Source organism: Hipposideros armiger, unplaced genomic scaffold (genome assembly GCF_001890085.2).
Source record: "Hipposideros armiger isolate ML-2016 unplaced genomic scaffold, ASM189008v1 scaffold_243, whole genome shotgun sequence".
Taxonomy (NCBI): Eukaryota; Metazoa; Chordata; class Mammalia; order Chiroptera; family Hipposideridae; genus Hipposideros; species Hipposideros armiger.
This window is the reverse complement of record NW_017731593.1, coordinates 305316-328055: the sequence shown is the minus strand read 5'-3', so window position 1 is coordinate 328055 and position 22740 is coordinate 305316. Positions and strand designations below refer to the sequence as shown.

At 38.2% G+C, this 22740-nt stretch overlaps 1 protein-coding gene across 5 annotated transcripts in view; it reads left to right on the top strand.

Moving 5' to 3' along the window:
• STXBP6 (syntaxin binding protein 6) overlaps positions 1-22740 on the top strand; it is a 239630-nt gene that overhangs the window by 39111 nt on the left and 177779 nt on the right. The window lies entirely within an intron of this gene.

Sequence of the window (22740 nt, the reverse complement as noted above, 5' to 3'; positions counted from 1 at the left end):
ATAAAAACATGTTTTACATATATGTGAAATATTTATTAGCTAATGCCGAACTTATTTATTTACTGAAGTATGAAGTAGCCCCAGGCAATTTGAATTCAGATTTAAAATTCAGGTTTTGTTTACCTAATTCCTTTCTTTCTGTGAAGAGCAAAGAATACAAGTATAAAGGCTTAGGAAGTGGAAATTGGAATTGATTTTAATTGCCTGAACAGGTTTACTGCAGGAAAAGCTCTATTGAAATGAACATGAGGGCCAGGTTATTTTTGTTCTTGCTCTGTGTCTAATTACAGGCAACTTTGGAGTAGTCTATACATCTCTTTTCCAAGTCTAAGTGAGGGTATCCACCACAGAGTGAGCCATAACTTAACAACTCTTTGTAATAGCTGCCTTGGCTAAAAATCTCTGTGTGAGAAGGCAGATTGCAAGAGTACATTTGGAGGTGGAACCGATTATATGGATGATGCCCAAGAGGAAATGAAGCTATTTTAGGGTATCCCAGAAACTCTGAAGATCTGTTTCACATTCCCCCAAATCTCAGGGAGCCACTGTTGGGAGCAGTTGCGTTTTGTGTCCTTCCAATGTTTTAGAGTCTAACACAGCTGCAGTTAGGCTGATGTGGAGAGAGTGGGGTAGTCTATTAGAATAACATTTCTCTCTGGACAGTGCCATTCTTTAAAGATAAATTAATGGCATTGCATGATTTGTAGCTTGTACATAGGCTGTCACTGTTGCTGAAAATTTAGGACCATTTCATGTTCAAATATGTGGTATTTTGGTTTGGTCCTAAAGGCAAGTTTTTTGTTTTTGTCTTTTTCGTGATGTCATTTTGCATGAGGAGGCTACATGTGGGTGTTTTTGAGCCCATTAACAGAAAGCAATGGGACTAAAAAAATGGAACTGCCAAATTGGAGTGAGTTCTGGAAAGAATGTGTAACATTGTGGCCATACCCTGTTCCTCAGTTGGTGGAGTTGGACTTGTCCCATTTCTGTTTCACTAGGAGAGGAGAGCTTTTCTCTGCATTTGATTATGCCAGGATACTGTGCAAGCTGACATTTGGGGGCTTAGGTCTGGGAAAGAGATATATTTTCATTATTATTGTATAGTTTTGTATAATTTGTGTGATTTTTCTCTCACTTTTACTTCAAGAGGCAAGTAGGAAAATGGAAAAGCAGAGAACCCAGGTGATCTGCAAATAAGATTAAGAGGAAAATGTCTCTAGGAAATTAATAAGCTCTGAGGATGTATAAGTTTTAGAACATCAAATATTAAAACCAGGCATCAAGAATCCTCCACTTAATTGAACTACTTTGAGATTTCGTTTCTTTGTTACTGCCTGCCTTAATCTGATGTCTGTAAAAACTTATGGTTGTGTGAAGTTGTTCTGATGTCAAAACAAAGCAAATTAGCTAGAAATGATCTTAGCTATCGTCCAGTCCAGACTTTGTATTTTGCTGATGAATCCAGTAGCTCACAATGAAAGTTCTCTCTTCTTCGCAGTGTTTCCCATGCCTAGCCCTGGGTTTAACACATAATACATACTGGCTGGCTGTTGGGCTGACTGGGACAGTATTTACTGGAAAAAACAAACAAACAAACCTAAAGTCCCAGTGGCAAGTTCTACAAGTATGGTGGAGGGTGTTAGAAAAACTCTTTTCTGCAGGATTTAAAAACTTCGCCATTCTTCCATGAATTGTTAGATCCTGATGTTTGCTATTCTGAAAACTTCTGATGTGTAAAATGTCCAGTATGTTAAACATTTTAATATGTAAGATATTTTCTGTGTTGTGCGTTCTCAAGATGCTAGCCTCTTACCATTACTTTGGGAATATTATTTAATTACTGTTTTAGCGTCAACAGAATAATGAATGAGCAGGGATGAATTATTGTTGCTAATAGACACTGTTCTCCATATGCAAAAAATTAAATCAAACTTGGATTTTAAAATTCCATCAAGCAAGAGATAGCTTTGCAAATTAATAACATTCCAGTGATTTCTTTTTTCTTGAGTTTTTCGTTTACTTGTGTTTATGTCTCTCAATAGAATTTTAAAGATTTTTTTATTGGGAAATAATTGACATATAACATATTGGTTTCACATGTACAACATAGTGACTCAATATTTGTATATTTTGCAAAACGATTACAAACCTGATCAACCTCTATTGCCATAGCTACAAATATTTTTTCTTGAGATAAGATCTTTTAAGATCTATTTTCTTATTGACTTCCGAATAGGCAGTACGGTATTGTTAACTATAATCACCATGCTGTCTGTACATCCCCATGACAGTACCTCCCCCCAACACCAACCTCTGGCAACCACCAATCTGTTCTCTATATCTGTGAGCTTGGTGGGGGTTTTTTTGTTTGTTTTTTGATTTTTTGCTTTCTTTTAGATTCCACATATAAGTGAAATCATGCAGTATTTGCCTTTCTCTGTCTGACTTATTTCACTTAGGATAGTGCCCTCAAAGTCCATCCATGTTGTCATGAATGGCAAGATTTCCTTCTTTTTTATGGCTGAGTCTCTCTCTCTCTCTCTCTCTCTCTCTCTCTCTCTCTCTCTCTCTCTCTCTGTATTACAGTTTCTTTATCAATTCATCCATCATGGACAGTTAGGTTGTTTCCGTATTTTGGCTATGGTAAATAATGCTGCAATGAACATGGGGAATGCATATTGTATATTTTTTCAAGTAAGTGTTTTAGTTTTCTTCAGATCAATAGCCAGAAGTGCGATGTTGGATCATATGATAATTTGTAATTTTTTGAGGAACCTCCATACTATTTTCTATAACATTTAGTGATTTTTTTTAACAACCTAAAGTAATTTATCAGGTACATGGCCACTTTTGGGAAAGCTGAAAATTTTAACTTGAAACATTTATTTTTTCTTTAAATGAAGTTTGGCTACTTCCCATGGGTAGAGCTGGATCTAGGGTCTGATCATTTTATTCATGTGGGGCTCAGTCAGGTTAGTTTCTGAAGCTGTTTGAAGGAATTTCCCATCTTCCTGTCTGGCTTCAGGCCTCAGGTGCTGGTGCCAGTTCCACAGGCAGGACTCTGGCGTGGAGAGGGAGTCCGGGATGGAAGGAAGGCAGGCCTGCACATGTGGCTCTCACTTGGTGAAAGGCTGCCCAAAGTGCCACTCCTGAAGATTCTTTCCATTCTCAGTTTATTTCGGGATGTTAAGATGGCATGACAATTACTTGAGTTTCTAGAAACTCTGCTTTATGACAAAAAGTGGTTTGTTTTTGAGATCTCTTTTGGGGATGTTCTGACTATGTCAAAAGAACATGAATATGCTGGGGCATTGCAGGGATAATTTCTTTTGTGGCCAAAATCTTCAGATTTAGAGGAAGGAATCCAAATACCTATATTTATTTCATCCGTTCCTTCCACAGATGTCTATGGAGCACTTCTGATGTGCCAAGCACTATTTGGGGTATGGGACAACATGGACATAATTTCCTGCCCTCACAGAGTTTCTAGTGGGAGAGACAGGCACACGACAAAGTTAATTATGTCAAATGGTGATACGAGCTCCGGAGAAAATTAAAACAGAGGTGCGAGATGGGAATAGTGCCAAGGGGTGAGGGAATCATATTAGGGCCTAACATCTTGCAATACTTGTGACTGATTGGACTCACAGGCATGAAATAGCACAGCCTTTTATTGTCACTGATTGTGCCCTCATAGTCACCTTGAGTATTGTCACTGTCACAGTCAGAAAGTGTCTACCCCACACCTATTAGCAAGATTGTATATGGAATGAATCATATAGCTGAGTGTTTGTCCTCAAACACTGCCCTTATGTGGACACATGCAGAAGACCTATTAATGACAAATAAAAAATAATAAATTGACCATATTCAGCAAACGCTTATTGAATGATGGTAGATACAAGGCATTGTGGAGGATAGCAAGATAAATCATATCTGTACATATTGCCAAAAAAGGGTATAATGTAGTATACTTGTCTGAGGTGGATCATTTGCATGTCAGTGATTTAACATCTGAGACAGACTATGAAAGGTCCATGACGTATGCTGATTAGTCATTTTTCCGAGTCACGTGTTTTGGGAGGCAGGTGAGGGCAGGCCAATTGCCAGGTGTCCACATTCCAGCACAACATTCTTTCTGCCCATTGTTCAATGTGTAAAATGCCTTTGAAATGAAATATGCTTTCTTTGTGAAGTATTGCTCTGAGAAGGAAGCCAGCTTCTAGTGCTGGTGATCAAAGTGCCAAGGCTAAGACGTGATGGTCCTTAGCCAGGAAATGGAATCGTTGAGGGTCTCAAAGAAATACTTAGCATTTTATTCCTTTTCTGAGGGAAATCATATGCTATACTATAATAGCTAGTATTTGCCAGCTTGGAAAGGAACCCCTCATGAGTGTATCATTTCGGTAAATCCTGATAACGACCCTAAGAGAAGTGTAGACAGTGGGGAATTTATCTCTCTAGTCCGTAGGTGTCTCTCTCTTGGAGGAAGATAAGCAAAGCTTCTTCATGAGCTGCTTCTTCTGGGTCCTAATATCAGGTTATTCCCTTTCATTCAGAAATCAATCTTTGTGTGCAGGTCCCTGGCATTTATTATATAGATGGGATCAAAAGTTTACTATATAGAAAACTGGTATATATTACCATCTAGGAAAAAAATATATATATATATGGAGAGAGAGAGAGAGAGAGAGAGAGAGAGAGAGAGAGAGAGAGAGAGAGAGGGAGGGAGAGAGAGCCAAAAATAATGCATACACATTTTAAGGAAGGAAAACACTGTATTAAAATTGTAATACTCAATATGTACCGATAACAAAAGATGAATACAAGTCTCTCTTGACTTCTGCAATTACAAGAGGTGCCATCAGCATAATTTTAATAGCTTTTTCTTTTCTTAAAATGTGTATACATTTTTTTTGCACTATGTCTATAAAAACACAGCAAAGGCAAGCTTAGAAGAGGAAGGAAAAGCCATATAATACAATGGCAGAGGCTATTGACTATTTACCGAAGCCCACGTTTTTCTCTTCCTGTGCCCACAGCAAGAATACATTTTCCATCATTCCTTGCACTTAGGTGTGGCCAGGTGGCTGAGTTCTAGCCATTAGAATGACCATGATAAAGATGGCAGAGCCCATCAGTCTGAATTTCTGTTTCAGTGTGAGGAAGAGGAACACCTCAGTCACCTGGTCCCCACCATGGAAGCAAGACACAAAGGTCTAAGGTTTTGAACCATTATATATTTTGGGGTCTGTTTCAGCAGTGAGTAGTCTTCTCTAACTGATGATATTGATGCTATCAGTAGTAAATGAGAGAGGCCAAGACTACAGTTTCAATGCCTTAGTCTTTCTTCATTGGGACACTGGACCCAGTTGTTTCCACCTGAATGGTAGAATCAGCTCTTGGATGAGGGTGCTTATTGTGGTTGGAGGCTCACACTGTGTGTTTATTACTTGCATTCACTGCTCCTGGCTCACTCATGTCTGTGCTCCTTGCTCTGCCCCCAGCAGCTGAGGGTAGAGTCCACGGAGTGCTAGCTGATGCCTGATTTTCGTCTTTCCTTTCCTCTCCTCAAATATTTTAGTGCCTACCTTGTGCTAGGTGCTCCTGGGGACACCTAGAAATGAAAGAAACATGAACTATAACCTCAAAGAACTAACAATTTTAGTTGACCAGACCACCTCAAACAGAACTTTCAGCTGGAGGAACCAAAAAACTCAAGTCAAATTCCTTAAACAATAAATGATTTTATCAAGAGGTACATAGACTTTAGGTATTGTTTCTCTCTTAATCCAGTCCGGTTTACCCCTGAAGTTTATTTCAGGTAGTCAACTACGAAGTCTGGGACACAGGCCTATTTAGTATTGCCTTTCCCTCTTCTCATGTCTATAATTCTAATATGGACCATTTAGCAGGTGTCTTAAATTGTTTAGAGCAAGTTGACTGGGTGCCTTTTCCCCCTTGAATTCCACTGAGCTGGGCCCACAGTGGAAGAACCTAGGTTGCTACTTTACTGAGTATTGTGAATGGTGGGTAGGGATATGAAGGGATTAGTGTGTGTAACTGGAGGAAATCCTGTCTAACTGTTTTAGTTGTTAGTTTCAGCCCAGTCAGTGGTTCCCTTCATTTGGCCTATCACTGTATTTCAAATTGGAATTTGAAGATTAGCTGCTTTCTTCTTCTTTAACCCCATTATCAATCTCCCGCTTCAGTTTGCTCTATTATTCCCATTTGTCCTTATTACTGTGGGCTTGTCTGCCTTTCTTTTGAGATGGTACACTCCTTGGAGATAGGCACCCAAATTCCGCTATCTTTGTATTCTTTTCTCTAGTCCCTTACCCCAGAGCATAGTATAGTGCTTTATATATTATGTATGTCTCAATAAATGTTTGATGAATTAATTGATTACTTAAATTTCTTACACTGGAAGAGCTTCTTGAGTTAGCTTTATGCTGGTGAATAGTTCTTTCCATGGCAAACATCACTTCCTGCTGCCACTGTGTAGGTGTCCATTCTTATTCTTCTTGTTTAGCTTTGTGACACTGGCTTTGCCTTAGCCAGCAAAAAGAGTCACCCAGCATGCAGTCTAAGAAGGCAAAGTGGTGACATGCTAAATGGTTGCCGTATGAGTGTAGTAGGATGTGTCTTCACCTGGTTCAAGAGGTATTTGTAAGGCTCGTGTCTGGTCGATGATACTGAGCAACATTCCTAAGATTTCTTGGCAAAAGAACCATCTCATGATCTATGAGGTGTGACAATTAAGTTCGCAAACTTGCTGCAATGATGTTCCTAACCTTTTTTGATGTCAGAGGGATTATCCATTATGAATTTGTACCAACTGAACAAAAGTTAACCAAGTTTACTATTTGGAAATGCTGAAAAGGCTCTGTGAAAAACTTAGACAACCTGAACTTTTCGCCAATAATATGTGGCTCTTGCATGACAACAATACACCACCTCACAAGGACTGTCTGTGAGGGATTTTTTAGCCAGTAAACAAATAACTGTATTGCAACACCCTCCCTACACATCTTCTTTCTTTACCCGAAGATAAAGGAAATATTGAAAGGAAGACATTTTGATGACATTCAGGACATCAAGGGTAATACGATGACAGCTCTGAATGCCATTCCAGAAAAAGAGTTCCAAAATTGTTTTGAAGGGTGGGTTAGGTGCTGGTGTCAGTGCATAGCTTCCCAAGGGGAGTACATCAAAGGTGATCATAGTGATATTCAGCAATGAGGTATGTAGCACTTTTTTTAGATGAATTCACAAACTTAATTGTCTGACCTCGTATGTAGTACTATATTGTTCAATTTAATAAAACAATAACAGATTAATATTTTTATTTGGTGGTAGCTACGTTTGTATCTTAGGTCTCACTTGACTTACTGAAGATTCTAGAAAATTCTCTGAAAAGAAACTGATGTGCATCCATAATAAAATTACAGCTGAAATCCTTCCCTCAGGGGTTTGTTATGTTCCTTCCTAAGAGCACATTTTAATAGTGATAACAGAACAGAATGGTGACTTAACAGGCTTTAGGACATTAAAGGCTAGGAAAGAAGGTATTTTACAGGAAGAGCACTCCACTCTCCTTTGTAATTTGGGGCTTCATCAGTATATCTATTCGTTTGAGCAACAGAGGATTACCACCAATGCCTTCCTTTATTTTAGATTTAACAACTGGTCTCCCTTCCTCTCCAGCTGAGAAGTGACTTTGAAAGAAGCTGGCCAAAGCTTTTCTATGATCTTGCTCTTCTCTCTTCTTTTGTCAGTTTATGATCCTTTTGCAAAAAGTCAGTGAAGCAGAAGATCATCTTCACTTTGATTGTTTGACATTTACATTTAAGAGTCTATGATATACACATTTTAGTGCTGTCTTACTTGTTGCTTAACTTCGCCTGGCTTTGTGAGAACAGGAAAACTGTTGTTTCTTTAGCAGGACTTAGAGAACCATAAGAACTCAACTATATAGAATTCCCCATCATAAATTAACTTTAAAAAATTGAAGGCACTAATGTTGGAAATATGGAGCTGATTATCTTCTTCCAAAATAATCTGTGATGATTAATCATGCAGGAGTTAAATTTTCTCTGTATGTCAATTCACTGGACTAAACAACACTGTAGTGACCTAAAAATATTGGCACAATCTCATCTACCTGCAGGAAATAGTTTTAGAGAATGTTCTCACCAAGTATCAGTACGTTAGGTTACGAGGAAACAACTTCTCATCTCCAATTCATGCATAAGAAGATATTGTTTTTACATTGTTGAAATAATTTAAATTTTGCTTGAAAAAACTACCCCCTTCCTTGACCACCATATACAAAGATGATCAACCTCATTAATGACCTAAAAAATGCAGATTTTAATAACATGCTGTTTTTCACTTATCAGCTTGGCAGAGATTAGTATGATTGATAATAACCAGAATTGGACAGGAAAAAGGTAATATTATACACTAGGGGTGTAGGATTAATTAAAATTAGTACAATATTTTGGAAGGATATTGGACATGTTTATCAATGTTTTAAATATGTATCAATTTCTAGAAATTCCTACATAATATTTCCACCTATATATAGTAGATGTCTGATGTATTTTTTACCATTGAACAATTGGAAATATTGTGAATATCCATTAATAGAAAAATGGTCAAATAAAATATGGCATTTGTATAAAGGAATGACATATTACATTAAATTTTTTAGGCAAAAAAAGTTGAACTTATAACATCCATTGAAATTATTTTTTTCTGTGTGTGTGCGTATATTCATAGAAATAATCTAGGAGACGGTAGAGCATGCCATAGTAGTTAGCTCTGAAGGATGGGTTTATAGGAGCCTTTTGTTTTCTACTCTATGCATTCTTATGTTGAGTTTGTACTCAAAAGAATTAGAACTATTTAAAAATATAAGTGCAGTGCTTCTTGGGCATAAAGCACTCAGCTCTGGACTGGCGACACAAAAATGCATAGTAATGAGATTCGATACTGATCTCAAGGAGTTTATGGTCTAGTCAGTGAACCTAGGAAAAGAGATCCATCTAATAATATCTTGTGAGTACTCTGAGTGAAGTTGTAAAATATTCAGTAGGGTTAACGGGTTCATTTGATTGGGTGGGGAAGGAGGAACTGGGTATGAAAGAGAGTAAAAAAGCAGCCATAGATGGGATTTGAGCCAAATCTTGACAGATTTGATATTTGATTTGATATTTGATAGTTGAGTAGATGACAGAGTGAACACAAAAAGTAAAGGTGTGGATGGTGGTGCCAAGTTTGAGCTTGGGAAGTACAAATAGGTTGACTTGGCTGCAGCCCATGAGTGCTCATCGAGGTGTGAGTTGTTATGGGGGAGGCGTGAGGACCACACACCCAGAAGAGTAGACAGGATTCTGGCCTGTGAGGCGGGAAATTACTCCTTCCTGCTTCTGCTGTGTAGATGCTGTGCGAGCTTAGAAAAGGTCACTTCCCCTCTCTGGACCCCAATTTCTCAATCTGATAAATGAGAGTGTTGAACTTGATTGGGGACCTCCTGTGCTTTTATTATTTCCTCTTTTTTTTCTTTAGAAATAAAACCTTTTAGTCAAAGGAAATTATACTTTAAATTGGGAGTAAATAAAGCAGTTAAAAATGGAGCTGCTGGACCTGAGCGATTGTAGTTGATTAGTTGATGGCTCAGAGGCAATGGTGAGGCTCCCCTTTCCCCATCTCAACATCTCAAAGACGCTCCTGGGCTGCTCTGTGGAACCCCCTGGGCTTCGGGGAGCACTCGTAGAAAACCCTGGCCTAGCAGAAGGAGGCAGCCCTTTCAGCTCTAAAGACTCTGTGGCCGTGCCCTGAAGCCATTTTGATGTCAATGCTTCCTTCACCTTTAGATTTGTCTCCATCTTGGCCTAATTTCCTCCCTACCCAAGGGTCTGTTGCACATCCACGTTCAGTGTCATTTCTCATTATACCTAAAGTGCTTCTCTACTTTATGCCCATCTTCTTGCCATTTTTCTTCTCTTATACCTCTTGTTTCTTATTGATTTTTTTCTACTATTCTTTAATTTGTGTGAACAGACTGGTCTTTTTAGGACACGAAGGAAGTTATAATGGGTAACACTTCTTGAGTGCACACCATGGGTGCTGTTCTAAACATTTAGCATAAGTTATCTCATTTCATCCTCATGACAGTCTCATGAGGCAGGTGTTACTGTCATGATTTTACAGATGAGACAAAGGCAAGCACAAAGAGGCCAATAATGTGATAAGGTCAAAGAGAAACAGCAGAACTGTGACTCAAGCATAGATGAGCTGGCTCAAGAGTCCTTCCACTTTCGCTTTTTTAGCTGTCAGTTCTCAGGAGAGGTGTATGTATTCCCATTCCTTCCTGGGTCTTTGTATGCTCTGGAACTATGTTTCTGTTCCCTTTCCTTCCCCCTTCCCTTTTCTTCTCTTTTTGAAAAGAGAGAAGCAAAGAAGCCCTCTGTGATGCCAAGAGTGAGATAATTAAGATTTAACTAAAACTCACAAAAAAATGATTTGGGGATAATTGTTCTGAATGGATGTCTTGGGTTGTGACAGAGGGAATTGAGGCTGAGAGTCAGGTATAACAAGCCCATTTAGGTGGACAGATGCAAGTTTACTAAGGAACTTGGGATGAGGATGGAAGTCAGGGAGAAAAAGGGGCAGGGCCAGGCATTTGATTCATTGTCAAAGTCGAGAGGTAGAAAATTGTTCCCACTTTCCATTGTTACTTTACTATTTTGAAAAGCTAAACAACTTTAGATAGTAACTTCTCTTTTTGTTCTGCTGTTCCATTTTAACATCGTGCCAAAAATAGTCTTAATATAAATAACATAGTCTTAATATAAATAATAGTCTTAGTATAAAAAACATCGTGCCAAAAATAGCCTTAAAATAAATAAGGAGGAAGGAATATGTGACATCATTGATTTGTGTTAAATATATTGTTGCTACCAAGAGATTAAGGAAAAAAGTAAATTATTAACCAAATTCCTAAGGACTAAAACCTTTGAACTCTAAAATGTCACAATGTTTACTCGGCAGGAATAAGTCTATTAAATGGCCAAAAAGCATTAAAAAATATTAACCTAGAAGCATTTAGCTTATTTCATCATAACTAAATTTAAAGTATAAGAGGTAAATGTTGAGAAGTAAAATTCACATAGATCTGTTACTTTTACCCTTAAAGTTATAAAACTATGAAGAAACTTAGTCATTTCTCTTATTATTTCAACCATTTGAGGTACGAGAAGGAGTTCCAAATATGGAACCACATTTACAATTTACACAGTAGATCTATATATAGAGATCAGTGTAAAGATTTTTACCTTATTGAAGCACTTTTCTTTGCATTGACTGAGTTCTGAAAGTAATGATTAGATTTATAACATACTTGTTTTAAAGCAGTTTCTAAAATCTGGTGTGTGTGTGAGTTTTTTGAAGGGAAAGCAATAAAGTGAGTTTATTGGGAAGTCAGAACATATTTTACTTTAGAACAGATGTTGGAAGCCGGCTAGACCTTCTGAAAGGGAAGAAGGCTAATAAACATCCAAGGGAGTTTAGTTGCTATATTTCTTTTTTTCCTTTTTTTTTAAATAAGAATAACGATTCTTCTATAATTTTCAGGCTAGATTGTACACATTCATTATCTTTTTTATTAGTTTCAGGTGTACAGAACAACATAGTAATTAGACATTTATATAACTTTTATCTGTGTGGCTGCCTAAGGATAAATCCCAAAGATGGAAGTTTTAGCCCCAAGAAGTTTATTTTTCAAGAGCTGCTTGGTAATTTGGATACCCCTAAAAGAAAAAATAAATCTTTTTACTTGTGCTGTTCAGGAGTCCATGGAAGCTAAGGATGAAATTTTCTGTAAAATTTCTACAATGCTGGATATTGGGTCTAACAGCCCAGTGTAAAATCCTGCCTTTTAAAAAGAAGAATCCACAAATCTCCCTTATTCGGAATTCATCTATACCTTCTCATTGATGGATTCATTCATTTATTCATTCATTCATTCAACAAAGTATTATTGAAAACTTATATGGGATTAAAACTGTGAGCAAGATAAACATAGTATCTGTCTTCCCATAATTCACGACTTTGTGGGAAAAACAGAGTAAGTACACAGAGTTAATAGTCAGTATCATTATGGCTATCATGCATGAAGTCAGGCTGCACGCAGACCTAGGAAGACTTTTTGGAGAAAGTGCAATCTAAGCTAAGTAGGAGAAAACTGAGTAAACAGAGAAGATGGGAGCATAAGACACGAGGCTGGGGACTCAGCATTGTGAGGGAGTGATGCTGAAATGGAAAGGGGTTCAGAGTGTTTAGAGCATGGAGCAGGAGGGAGGGGGAAGTAGTGGTAAGGAGAGAAGCTAGAGAGAGAAACAGCAGCTCTAGAACCCTGAGAGCCTTAGTAAACCCACTCTCCTGATGGCAGTGCTGAGCCATTGAGGTGACAACAAGACATGCTATAAAAATCACAGTAGCTGCTGTGTAGATAACGTATCGAGGGAAACACGGAAGCACGAGGTCATCACGATTCAAGATCAAAGAGGTAAGCAACCCCATCCCAAATTCTATTGTTAGGGTTTATTTTCTGGGAACCACTCCTCACCAAGTATTGTATCAGTCAGTGTCCAGTCAGAAAATAAATGCCATGCTAATATTTCAAATACAGGTGATTTAACATAGGGAATGGGGGACACAGGGTGTTGGAGGGCTGAAAGAGTCAACAGTGGAAGCAGCTGGTAACCTATAGATGAGTAACTTCAGGAAGCAACTGCCATCCCCAGGGCTGGAGGAAACAGAAGGGCATGGGTGTGGAACTGAACCTAGGAGGAGGTGCTTGGACGCCTGGGGAGGGATTACTTTATGGCTGATGCTGCAACCATCAGGTGAGTGGGGCCCATGACTAGCATGCAGAGTGCTAAAAGAAGGAGGAACTGGAGCTGGAAAACAGGAAGAGGGTCGTGGTCCCCCCCCCAAACTCCCCCACCCTCACCCCCCCGCCCCACTCGGCCTCTGCCTTCCCAGTCTCTTGCCAGTGGCTCCCGTTGTCAGAATTTAACAAGAAGCCAGTTGCAAGGAAGTCTGGGAAATATGGTTTTCAGACTTCTAACTCTAGCAGCATAGAGCAGACTATGAAACACTGGGCTTCCGATGAGAGCGAGCTGGTAACCAGTCTGCCACAGGCATTTTAGAAAAGTAACTCTAGCTATACTGTGGAAATTGAATTGGAGGCAGGCAAACATAGATACCCGTTGATCAGGTCAGAGATTGTTATCTAGGCAGGAGATAATGGCAGCCTGATTTAGGGCAAGACCAGAGATAGAGAAGTGGGTAGATGTGGAGAGATTTAGAATGTAGAATGGAACAGAATTTGGTCACTGATGTATGGCGTGGAAAAGGGAATAGATCAGAGGGAGGAGTTAAGGAAGAAGCTTGCATTTCTAACTTAGGTAGATGGTGGTGCTGTTTACCGAGATAGGAACATAGGACTAGAAACTATTTAGAGCAGCGGTTCTCAACCTTCCTAATGCCGCGACCCCTTAATACAGTTCCTCATGTTGTGGTGACCCCCAGCCATAAAATTTTTTTCGTTGCTACTCTAGAACTGTAATTTTGCTACTGTTATGAATCGTAATGTAAATATCTTTTTGTTTTCCAATGGTCTTAGGCGACCCCCGTAAAAGGGTCGTTCGACCCCCAAAGGGGTTGTGGCCCACAGGTTGAGAACCACTGGTTTAGAGGAAGGTGATTCATTCAGTTTTGGACTGTTGAATTTGAGGTGCCTGTGGTTCATCCAGCTGAAAATTCATTGTGAATACCCAATCCAATCATAAATGTTGATGTGGATGTGATATATGAGGTCTGATAATTAAGTTCGCAAACTTGTTGCAACGATGTTTCTAACCTTATTTGATATCAGAGGGGTTATTCATTGTGAATTTGTACCAAGTGCACAAACAGTTAACCAAATTTACTATTTGGAAGTGCTGAAAAGGCTGCATGAAAAAAGTAGATGACCTGAACTTTTTGCCAACCATTCATGGCTCTTGCATCATGACAATGCACCAGCTCACACAGCACTGTCTGTGAGGGAGTTTTTAGCCAGTAAACAAATAACTATATTGGAACACCCTCCCTATTCACCTGATCTGGCCCCCAATGACTTCTTTGTTTACCCGAAGATAAAGGAAATATTGAAAGGAAGACATTTTGATGACATTCAGGATAGAAAGAGTAATACGATGACAGCTCTGATGGCCATTTCAGAAAAAGTGTTCCAAAATTGTTCTGAAGGGTGGACTAGGCACTGGTGTTGGTGCATAGCTTTTCAAGGGGAGTACCTTGAAGGTGACTGTAGTGATATTCAGCAATGAGGCATGTGGCACTTTTACTAGGATGAGTTCGTGAACTTAATTGTCCAACCTCGTATTTTCAGGCTATAGGTGGTCCTTTAAGGATGAATGAGATTACCAAGGGAAACTATAAAGTGCAGAGAGAAGAGAGCATAGGGCAGAATCCAGAGGAATAATAACATTTTAGGAAAGAACATAGTGGAGAAAAGTCTGTGAAAGAGATATGAAAGAGTGGTCAGAGAGGTTAGAAGAAAACCAGAGTACAGATGGCCCCAGAAACCAGGAAAGCAATTGGAAAAGGAGGTCATGGTCAGCAGTTCAGGTGCTCGGAAGTTTACTTTTCAATGTTGTTTGTGCTTCTCTTATCATACTCATCAAGTCCACCTGTTTCCCAGACTTACTTATGGGTGATTCTCCCCTAGTATAATGTAGGCCTGGGACACTGCGGCACATACCTCAGAATCTGGCATTGGTGTTTTGTAAGTAAGCATATACTTGATGTGTGTTTGTAGCATTAGATCAACTAGATGTCGGCAAACTCCAGCTTGTGGATTGCCCATTTGGTTTTGTAAATAAAGTTTTATTGTGACAGAGGCCTGCCCATTTATTTATTTATGTCTATAGTTGCTTTCATACTATAACAGCAGAGTTGAGTAGTTGCAACCAAGACTCTGCAGCCTACAAAATGTAAAATATTTATCATGTGTCCCTTTGTGTTTGCTGATCCCTGGATTATGGTCTTGAAGCTGTTTTACGTAAGCTAGTAAGATTGTGTCTTTGACTTTTCCATAAAAAAACCCAAACAAACCAACAAACAAAAACAAAACAAAAAACCTGTTTAGTATGTTTAGGAAAGGTGTGGAACATGGGCTGTGCTTTCTTAGGGTTGGTCATGGTCTTGTTTTTGGTATGAAGGCAGCAGAGCCAAGGGAAATAAAAGTTAGTAGATAGTTGAGCAGCCTCTTTCAACATGACTGGGCCTAAGTGGTACCTTTATAAAGAAAACTGCCAGGGCAAGGGAAGTGGGACAGGAGGGAGCATGGGCCGTGCATTTATTTTTTGTTTTGTGTGGCTTTTTAAATTTATTTTTATTAAATTTATTGGGTGACATTGGTGAGTAAAGTGATATAAGTTTCAAATGTACAATTCTGTAATACACGTATATATCACACTGTGTGCTCACCACCCAGAGTCAGTTCTCCTTCCATCACCATGCGTTTGACCCTTGTATGTCTTCTACCACACCCTGAACTAAACATAACACCAGAAACAATAAATTGCATAGAAGAAAGCATAGGTTCTAAATGTATGGACCTTGGATTCAGAGAGGATTGTATAAATTTGACCTCAAAGGCAAGGGAAGTGAAAACTGAACAAATGGGACTGTATCAAATTAAAAAGCTTCTGCACAGCAAAAGAAACCATCAACAAAACAAAGAGAAAACCAACCGAATGGGAGAAGATATTTGCAAACACCTCCATCAAGGGGCTAATATTCAAAATATATAAAGAATTCATACAACTCAACAACAACAACAAAAATCCAATTAAAAAATGGGCAGAGGACCTGAACAGACCCTTCTCCCAAGAAGACATATACACGGCCAACAAATATATTAATATGAAAAAATGCTCAACGTCACTAGCTATTAGGGAAACAATGCAAATCAAAACCACAACAAATCCGTGCATTAAAAACATGCCTTTTCAGTTCTGCAATATACTGTGTTCTGTGCTAGGTGCTGTGATTTCTCAACTAGCTCAGGATCTGGTTGGAGACATAGACCCAAAAGCAGAAACTATGATGTTGTAGGCACAGTGATAAAGCTGTGCACGCATGCTACAAAAAAGGGGCGCCTGACCCAACCTGGGGAGAAGCAGCAGGAGAAAGACTAACTATATGGGTAGAGGCCACCAGGAGCTTCAGGTATCCCATTGCCACTAGGGCGTTACGAGTGGATGTAGAGACTATGAGGCTAAGCGGGTCGTCTACCAGCTCTTGAGTTGGAAGTCCTGTGTGAGAAGTAGGCCCCTAAAGGCTATGTAGTCATGGAGAAAAGGCAGTTTTGAGAGATAAACTTGTGCATCACCAAAATTTGACTTCTGGGCATTTTTTTTTGATATATTTAGTGTGGTTTGCTTTTGTGGGAATCATAACCTTGAACTGGTTGATTTTCCCCTTACATCAAGTACAGAAGTCATTTTGCATTAATATGTCTTTTCACTGGATTCATCTTGCCTTTAAGGATGATAAAATCTCAGTGAGCTGAGCACTGTACACAGGCCATGGAAGTTCTCCATTTATTTAAAAGTCTGAGCTTGCTGTCATTTTATTATTCATGCCCCTCAATAACAACAAATTACTCATTCATCTGGCTCTGCTCTGCTAGTGACCTCTGTGAACTGATTGGGGCAGATGTTAGGCCTAATGTATGAAAAAAGAGTGTGAGACACATATTAGCTGATTTTCAGTTATTTGTCCTTGGTCATTGATTGCAGTAAGTTATTTTGTTTGCAAATAACAGGAACTCATTCCAGTCATTTTGGGAAATTGGAGTTTATTAAAACCTTGCATATGAATTAGAAATCGGGGTGAACCCAGGCAGCTCTGGGTGCTTCCTTCTCGTCTTTCCTTCTCTACATACCTGCACCATCCTTTCCTCAATCTACAGATCGGTTTTCTCTGTAACTTTTGCTTGCATGTGATCTATCTCCTCTCAGCCTCTTTCTGCACCAGAAATGACACTTAAAGCTTCAGCTCCCACTGCGATTTGAGTCATAGCTCTGTTTTCTTTTGGAGTCTGAATGGCCCAGCTTATCTTTTCAAGCAAGGCCACATTCCACTGGATTGACTCTTCCTAGATCTCTTCCTAGGTCAAGGGCCCTCCCCTGTTCCACTCAGCTTGGACTTGGGGGTGTGCCCATGTGGTTTATACAAGCAGAAAACTGGGCACTTCCCCTCAGAAGCACAAAGTGAGAAGCAAGGCATCCTGATTTTGTGACTTGTCCAGTACCTCCCTTCCCTGCCTGGACCCTAACTCATTTCCTACACACAGTTCCAAAGATATCCTCTTCCAGTGTAATCCAGTCCTCAAAGGTAAAACCACACATCCACTTACCCTTTCACCAACACGAAGCATCCCAAAGTCATAGCTGCTGCACTGAGCATCGGTCCTGGCACCACTTAAAAAGCCTCATCCAATGTGAATCCACAATTCTCAGTGATACCCATTTCAACGTTAATTCTCTCATGATCCAGTTTAGTTATTCTGTAACCCACGGACTAAATGTTACATGTGACACTGACACACCCTGTGTTCAATGACGGAGACTATCTTTTTTTTAAGATTTTATTGGGGAATTAGGGTAAGGGGAACAGTATTGGGGAAGGGGACAGCCAAGTTGTTGTCCTTCAACACTAGTTGTATAGGGCGCAGCTGGCTCAGCTCCAAGTCCAGTTGCCATCTGGCCGCCTGTCTGCACTCGCAGCTGCTGCTCAGCTCAAGGTGCTGTGTTCAATCTTAGTTGCAAGTGGGCGTAGCCCACCATCCCATGTGGGAGTTGAACCAGGAACCTTGCTGTTAGGAGCACATGCTCTCACCAGCTGAGCCATCCTGCCACCTTTTGGCAGCTCGGTGGCAGCTCAGTTAAGGCGCAGCTCACTGGCCCATGTGGGAATTGAACTGGCGACCCTGTTGATCAGAGCTCACGCTCTTAACCAACTGAGCCACTCGGCCGGCCCAGTGGAGACTATCTTAATGCTCAGTTAAGAAAGGGGAAAAGAAATTTCCACCTCCCGATCCAGCTCTGAGAAAGACACCTCATGTATTAGTCACTGGCTCAGCATCTACTCTGTCTAGTAGAATAGAGCCCTTGTCTGGGATGGGTGGCCTCCTGCTGGCATTGGGCCACCCAGTGCTTGGAAATATTAAGGTATATGGAAGGAGCTCTGATTCCTCAGCACTTGGCTTGTTGCCTTGCCTCTTTTACCCTGTAATGAGTGCCCTGGTCTATAAGCAACTACTGTAGAGTTGTTGTCTCAGCTGTTGATTGACCTGGATTTTCGGAAATACCATGAAACCTTCTGTTTTCTTCCTGCGCCTTCCTTCTATTTTTCTTCTCTGTGCCTTTCCTTGTTATAGATATGTATGATATCGGGGGAGGGGGCGGTTGATTGGGGGAAGAGGGTGGTCTCTTTGTGAGGGGTGAAAAGTATAACTATTGCATTGTTTTGTACACCTAAAACGAAAAAAAAACCTTGTGGAGTTTGTTGTTTGTTTGTTTTTATAAGCTCTTCAGTAGTTAATAATGTCACATAGAATAGAAATCTCAGCTCAGTGGATGCATATCAAACCAGAATCTTTTTGGATTTTTTTCTTCAACTCCTGTGAAGAATTTAGAGCACTCTAATTTTGTAATAGATAGAGTAGGCATCTATGGGGCTTGGATTCTGTAATCAAGCTTGTTTATTTCTGAGCATTCCTTCTTGGCTAATTTCCATGTGGTTTCTAAGTTAATTGCATAGAAAAAAAATGAAAAATTTAGTTTATTGCACTGTATTGATATGACTTCTGCATTTGCATTTAATCATTTGCATTTCTTCTATCTCAGTAAGTACAGTGAGCTATCTTTATATTTACATTCCATTGAGAACTATATGATGTATAAGGGGATGACTTAGAATAGAGGAAATCAGCATAGTCATTTTGTAAATAAGCACCAAGGAATGCTGCAGCCATCAACCAACACCAAATAACTTCAAACTAATTAAGGCATTGGAGTGTGTGTTGTTTTTCCCCAATCTCCTCACCCCTCTCCTCTTTGGCAGCCATCAGCTTGTCCTCTTTATCTATGGGTCTGTTTCTGGGTTTTATTTTATTTTATTTTAGATTCTACAATACATATAAGTGAAACATAGGATACTTGTCATTCTCTGTCTGACTTATTTCACTGAGCATAATACCCTCTAGGTCCATCCATGTTATTGCAAATGGCAATATCTCAATCCTTTTTATTGCTAAATTCTATTCTGTGTGTGTGTGTGTGTGTGTGTGTGTGTGTGTGTGTGTGTATAAAATATACCACATCTTCTTTATCCATTCATCTACTGCTGGACATCTAGGCTGCCTATATTTTGGCTATTACTAGTAATGTTGCAATAAACATAGGGGTGCATATACCTTTTCAAATTTGTTTTCTTCAGATAAATAGCCAGAAGTGGAGTTGCTGGATCACATGGCAGCTTCATTTAATTTTTTGAGGAATCTTCATACTACTTTCCATAGTGGCTGTACTAATTTACAGTCCCACCAACAATGTATGAGGGCTCGCTTTTCTCCACATTCTCACCAGCACTTACGTGTTGATTTTTTTGATACTAGCTATTCTGACAGGTGTGGGTTAATATGTCATTGTGGTTATAATTTGTATTTCCTCATGATTAGTGATGTTGAGCATTTTTTCATGTCCGTTGGCCATTCGTATGTCCTCTTTAGAGAAATGTTTATTTAGGTCCTCTGCCTGTTTTTTAATTGGATTATTTTTTTAAATTTTGATGTTAAGTTGTATGAGTTCCTTATATATTTTGAATATTAACTCCTTATTGGATGTATCACTTGCAAATATTTTCTCCCATTCAGTAGTTTGTCTTTTCGTTTTGTTGATGGTTTCCTTCGCTGTGCAAAAACTCTTTAGTTTGATGTAGTCCCATTTGTTTATTTTTCTTTTGTTGCCCTTACCCAAGGACACAGATCCAAAAAGATACAATGTCAGAGAGTTTACTAGCTATGTTTTCTTCTAGAAGTTTTATGGTTTCAGGTGTTACTTTTAAGTCTTTAATCTATTATGAATTTATTTTTGTGTAATGGTATAAGAAAGTGGTCCAATTTCATTTTTTTGTGTGTATTTGTCCAGTTTTCCCAACATCACATATTGAAGACACTTTTGTTACCCTGCTGTATATCCTCGCTTCCTTTGTCATAGATTAATGGAACATATAAATAAGGATTTATTTCTGGGCTCTCTATTCCATTGATATATATGATATATATGTGTGTGTTTATGCTAGTACCATTACTATTTTGATTATTGTAGCTTTGCAGTATAGTTTGATATCAAGGAGCGTGATACCTCCCACTTTATTCTTTCTCAAGATTTCTTTGGCTATTCAGGATCTTTTGTGGTTCCATATAAATTTTAGGATTAGTTCTAATTCTGAGAGAATGACATTGGTATTTTAATAGGGATTGTATTGATTCTGTATATTGCCTTAGGTGTAAGGACATTTTAACGATATTAATCCTTCCAATCTATGAGCAAGGTATATCCTTTTATTTATTTGTATCTTCTTCAATGTTTTATAGTTTTCAGTGTACAGGTCTTTCATCTTTTTAGTTAAATTTATTCCTAGGTATTTTATGTTTTATAATACAATTGCAAATTAGATTGTTTTCTTAATTTCTCCTTCTGATTGTTATTGATGTCTATAATAAAACAAATTTCTGCATGTTGATTCTGTATTATGCAATTTTACTGAATTCATTTATTAGTTCTAATAATTTTTTGGTGGAGTCTTTAGAGTTTTCTATATATAGGATCACGTCATCTGCAGATAATAAGAGTTTTACTTCTTCCTTTCCAATTTGGATGCCTTTTATTTTTTTTTTCCTTTCTAATTTCTGTGGCTATGACTTCCAATATTATATTGAATAGAAGTGGTGATAGTGGGCATCCTTGTATTGTTCCTGACCATAGAGGAAAAGCTTTCAGCTTTTCATCATTAATTATGAAATTAGCTGTGAATTTGTCATATATAGCCTTTCTATGTTGAGATATGTTTCTTCTATACCCATTTTTGTGAGAGATTTTATCATAAAAGAATGTTGAATTTTGTCAAATGCTTTTTCTGCACTTAATAAGATGATCATATGGTTTTTCCTTTATTTTGTTAATGTGATGTATCATGTTGATTGATTTATAGATGTTAAACCATCTTTGTATCTCTGGGATGAATCCCACTTGGTTATCGTATATAATCCTTTTAATGTATTGTTGAATCTGGTTTGCTAATATTTTGCTGAGAATTTTTGCATCTATGTTCATCAAGGATATTGGCCTGTAAATTTCTTTTTTTGTAATGTCTTTGTTTGGTTTTGATATCAGGGTAATGCTGGCTTCTTAGGATAAGTTTGGAAACATTCTTTCCTCTTCAATTTTTAAAAATAGTTTAATAAGGATAGGTATTAATTTTTCTTTGAATTTTTGGTAGAATCCACCTGTGAAGCCATCTGGTCTTAAAGTTTTATTTGTCAGGAGTTTTTAAATTACTGCTTCAATTTCATTGCTAGTAATGGATCTGTTTAGATTTTCTATTTCTTTTTGCTTCACTGTTGGAAGTTTATATACTTCTAGAATGTAATTCATTTCTTCTAGATTGTCGAATTTGTTGGTATATAATTGTTCATTGTATTCTTTAATGATTCTTTGTATTTCTGTGGTATCAGTTTTAACTTTCATTTATGACTTTATTTATTTGGACTCTCTTTTTTTCTTAATGAGTTTAGCTAAAGGTTTGTAAATTTTGTTCATCTTTTCCAAGAACCAGCTCTTGGAATGTTATTGGTCTTTTCTATTGTTTTTAAATTTCTATTTTATTTATTTCTGTGCTGTTCTTAACTAGTTCCTTTTGTGTATTTTGGGTTTTGTTTGTTCTTTTTCTAGTTTTGTTAGGTGTAAAATTAGATTGTGTATTTGGGATTTTTCTTGTTTCTTAAACCTGCAATCGTATGAACTTCTTAGAACTGCTTTTTTTGTTTCCATAAATTTTGAAAAGTTGTGTTTTCATTTTCATTAGTTTCAAGATAGTTTTTTATTTCCTGTTTGATCTGTTAGTTGTTTAGTAGCATGTTGTTTAGTCTCCGTATATTTATGTTTTTTTCCTGTACTTGATTTTTAGTTTTATGCCGTTGTGCTCAGAAAAGATGCCTGATATGATTTCAATCTTCTTGAATTTATTGAGGCTTGTTTTGTGGCCTAATATGTGATCTATCCTGGAGAATGTTCCATGTGCACTTGAAAAAAAAATGTATTTTATACCTTTGGGGTGAAATGTTCTAAAACTGTCTATTAAGTTGATATAGTCTAATGTGAGGGTTAAAGCCATTGTTTCTTTATTAATTTTCTGTGTGGATGCTCTCCATTGGTGTGAGTGGGGTTAAAATCCCCTATTATTGTATTACTGTGGATATCTCCTTTTATGTCCATTAATAATTGCTTTATATAGTTAGGTGCTGCTATGTTGGATGCATAGATATTTACAATTGTTATATCCCTTTCTTGGATTGACTGCTTTTTAATTATG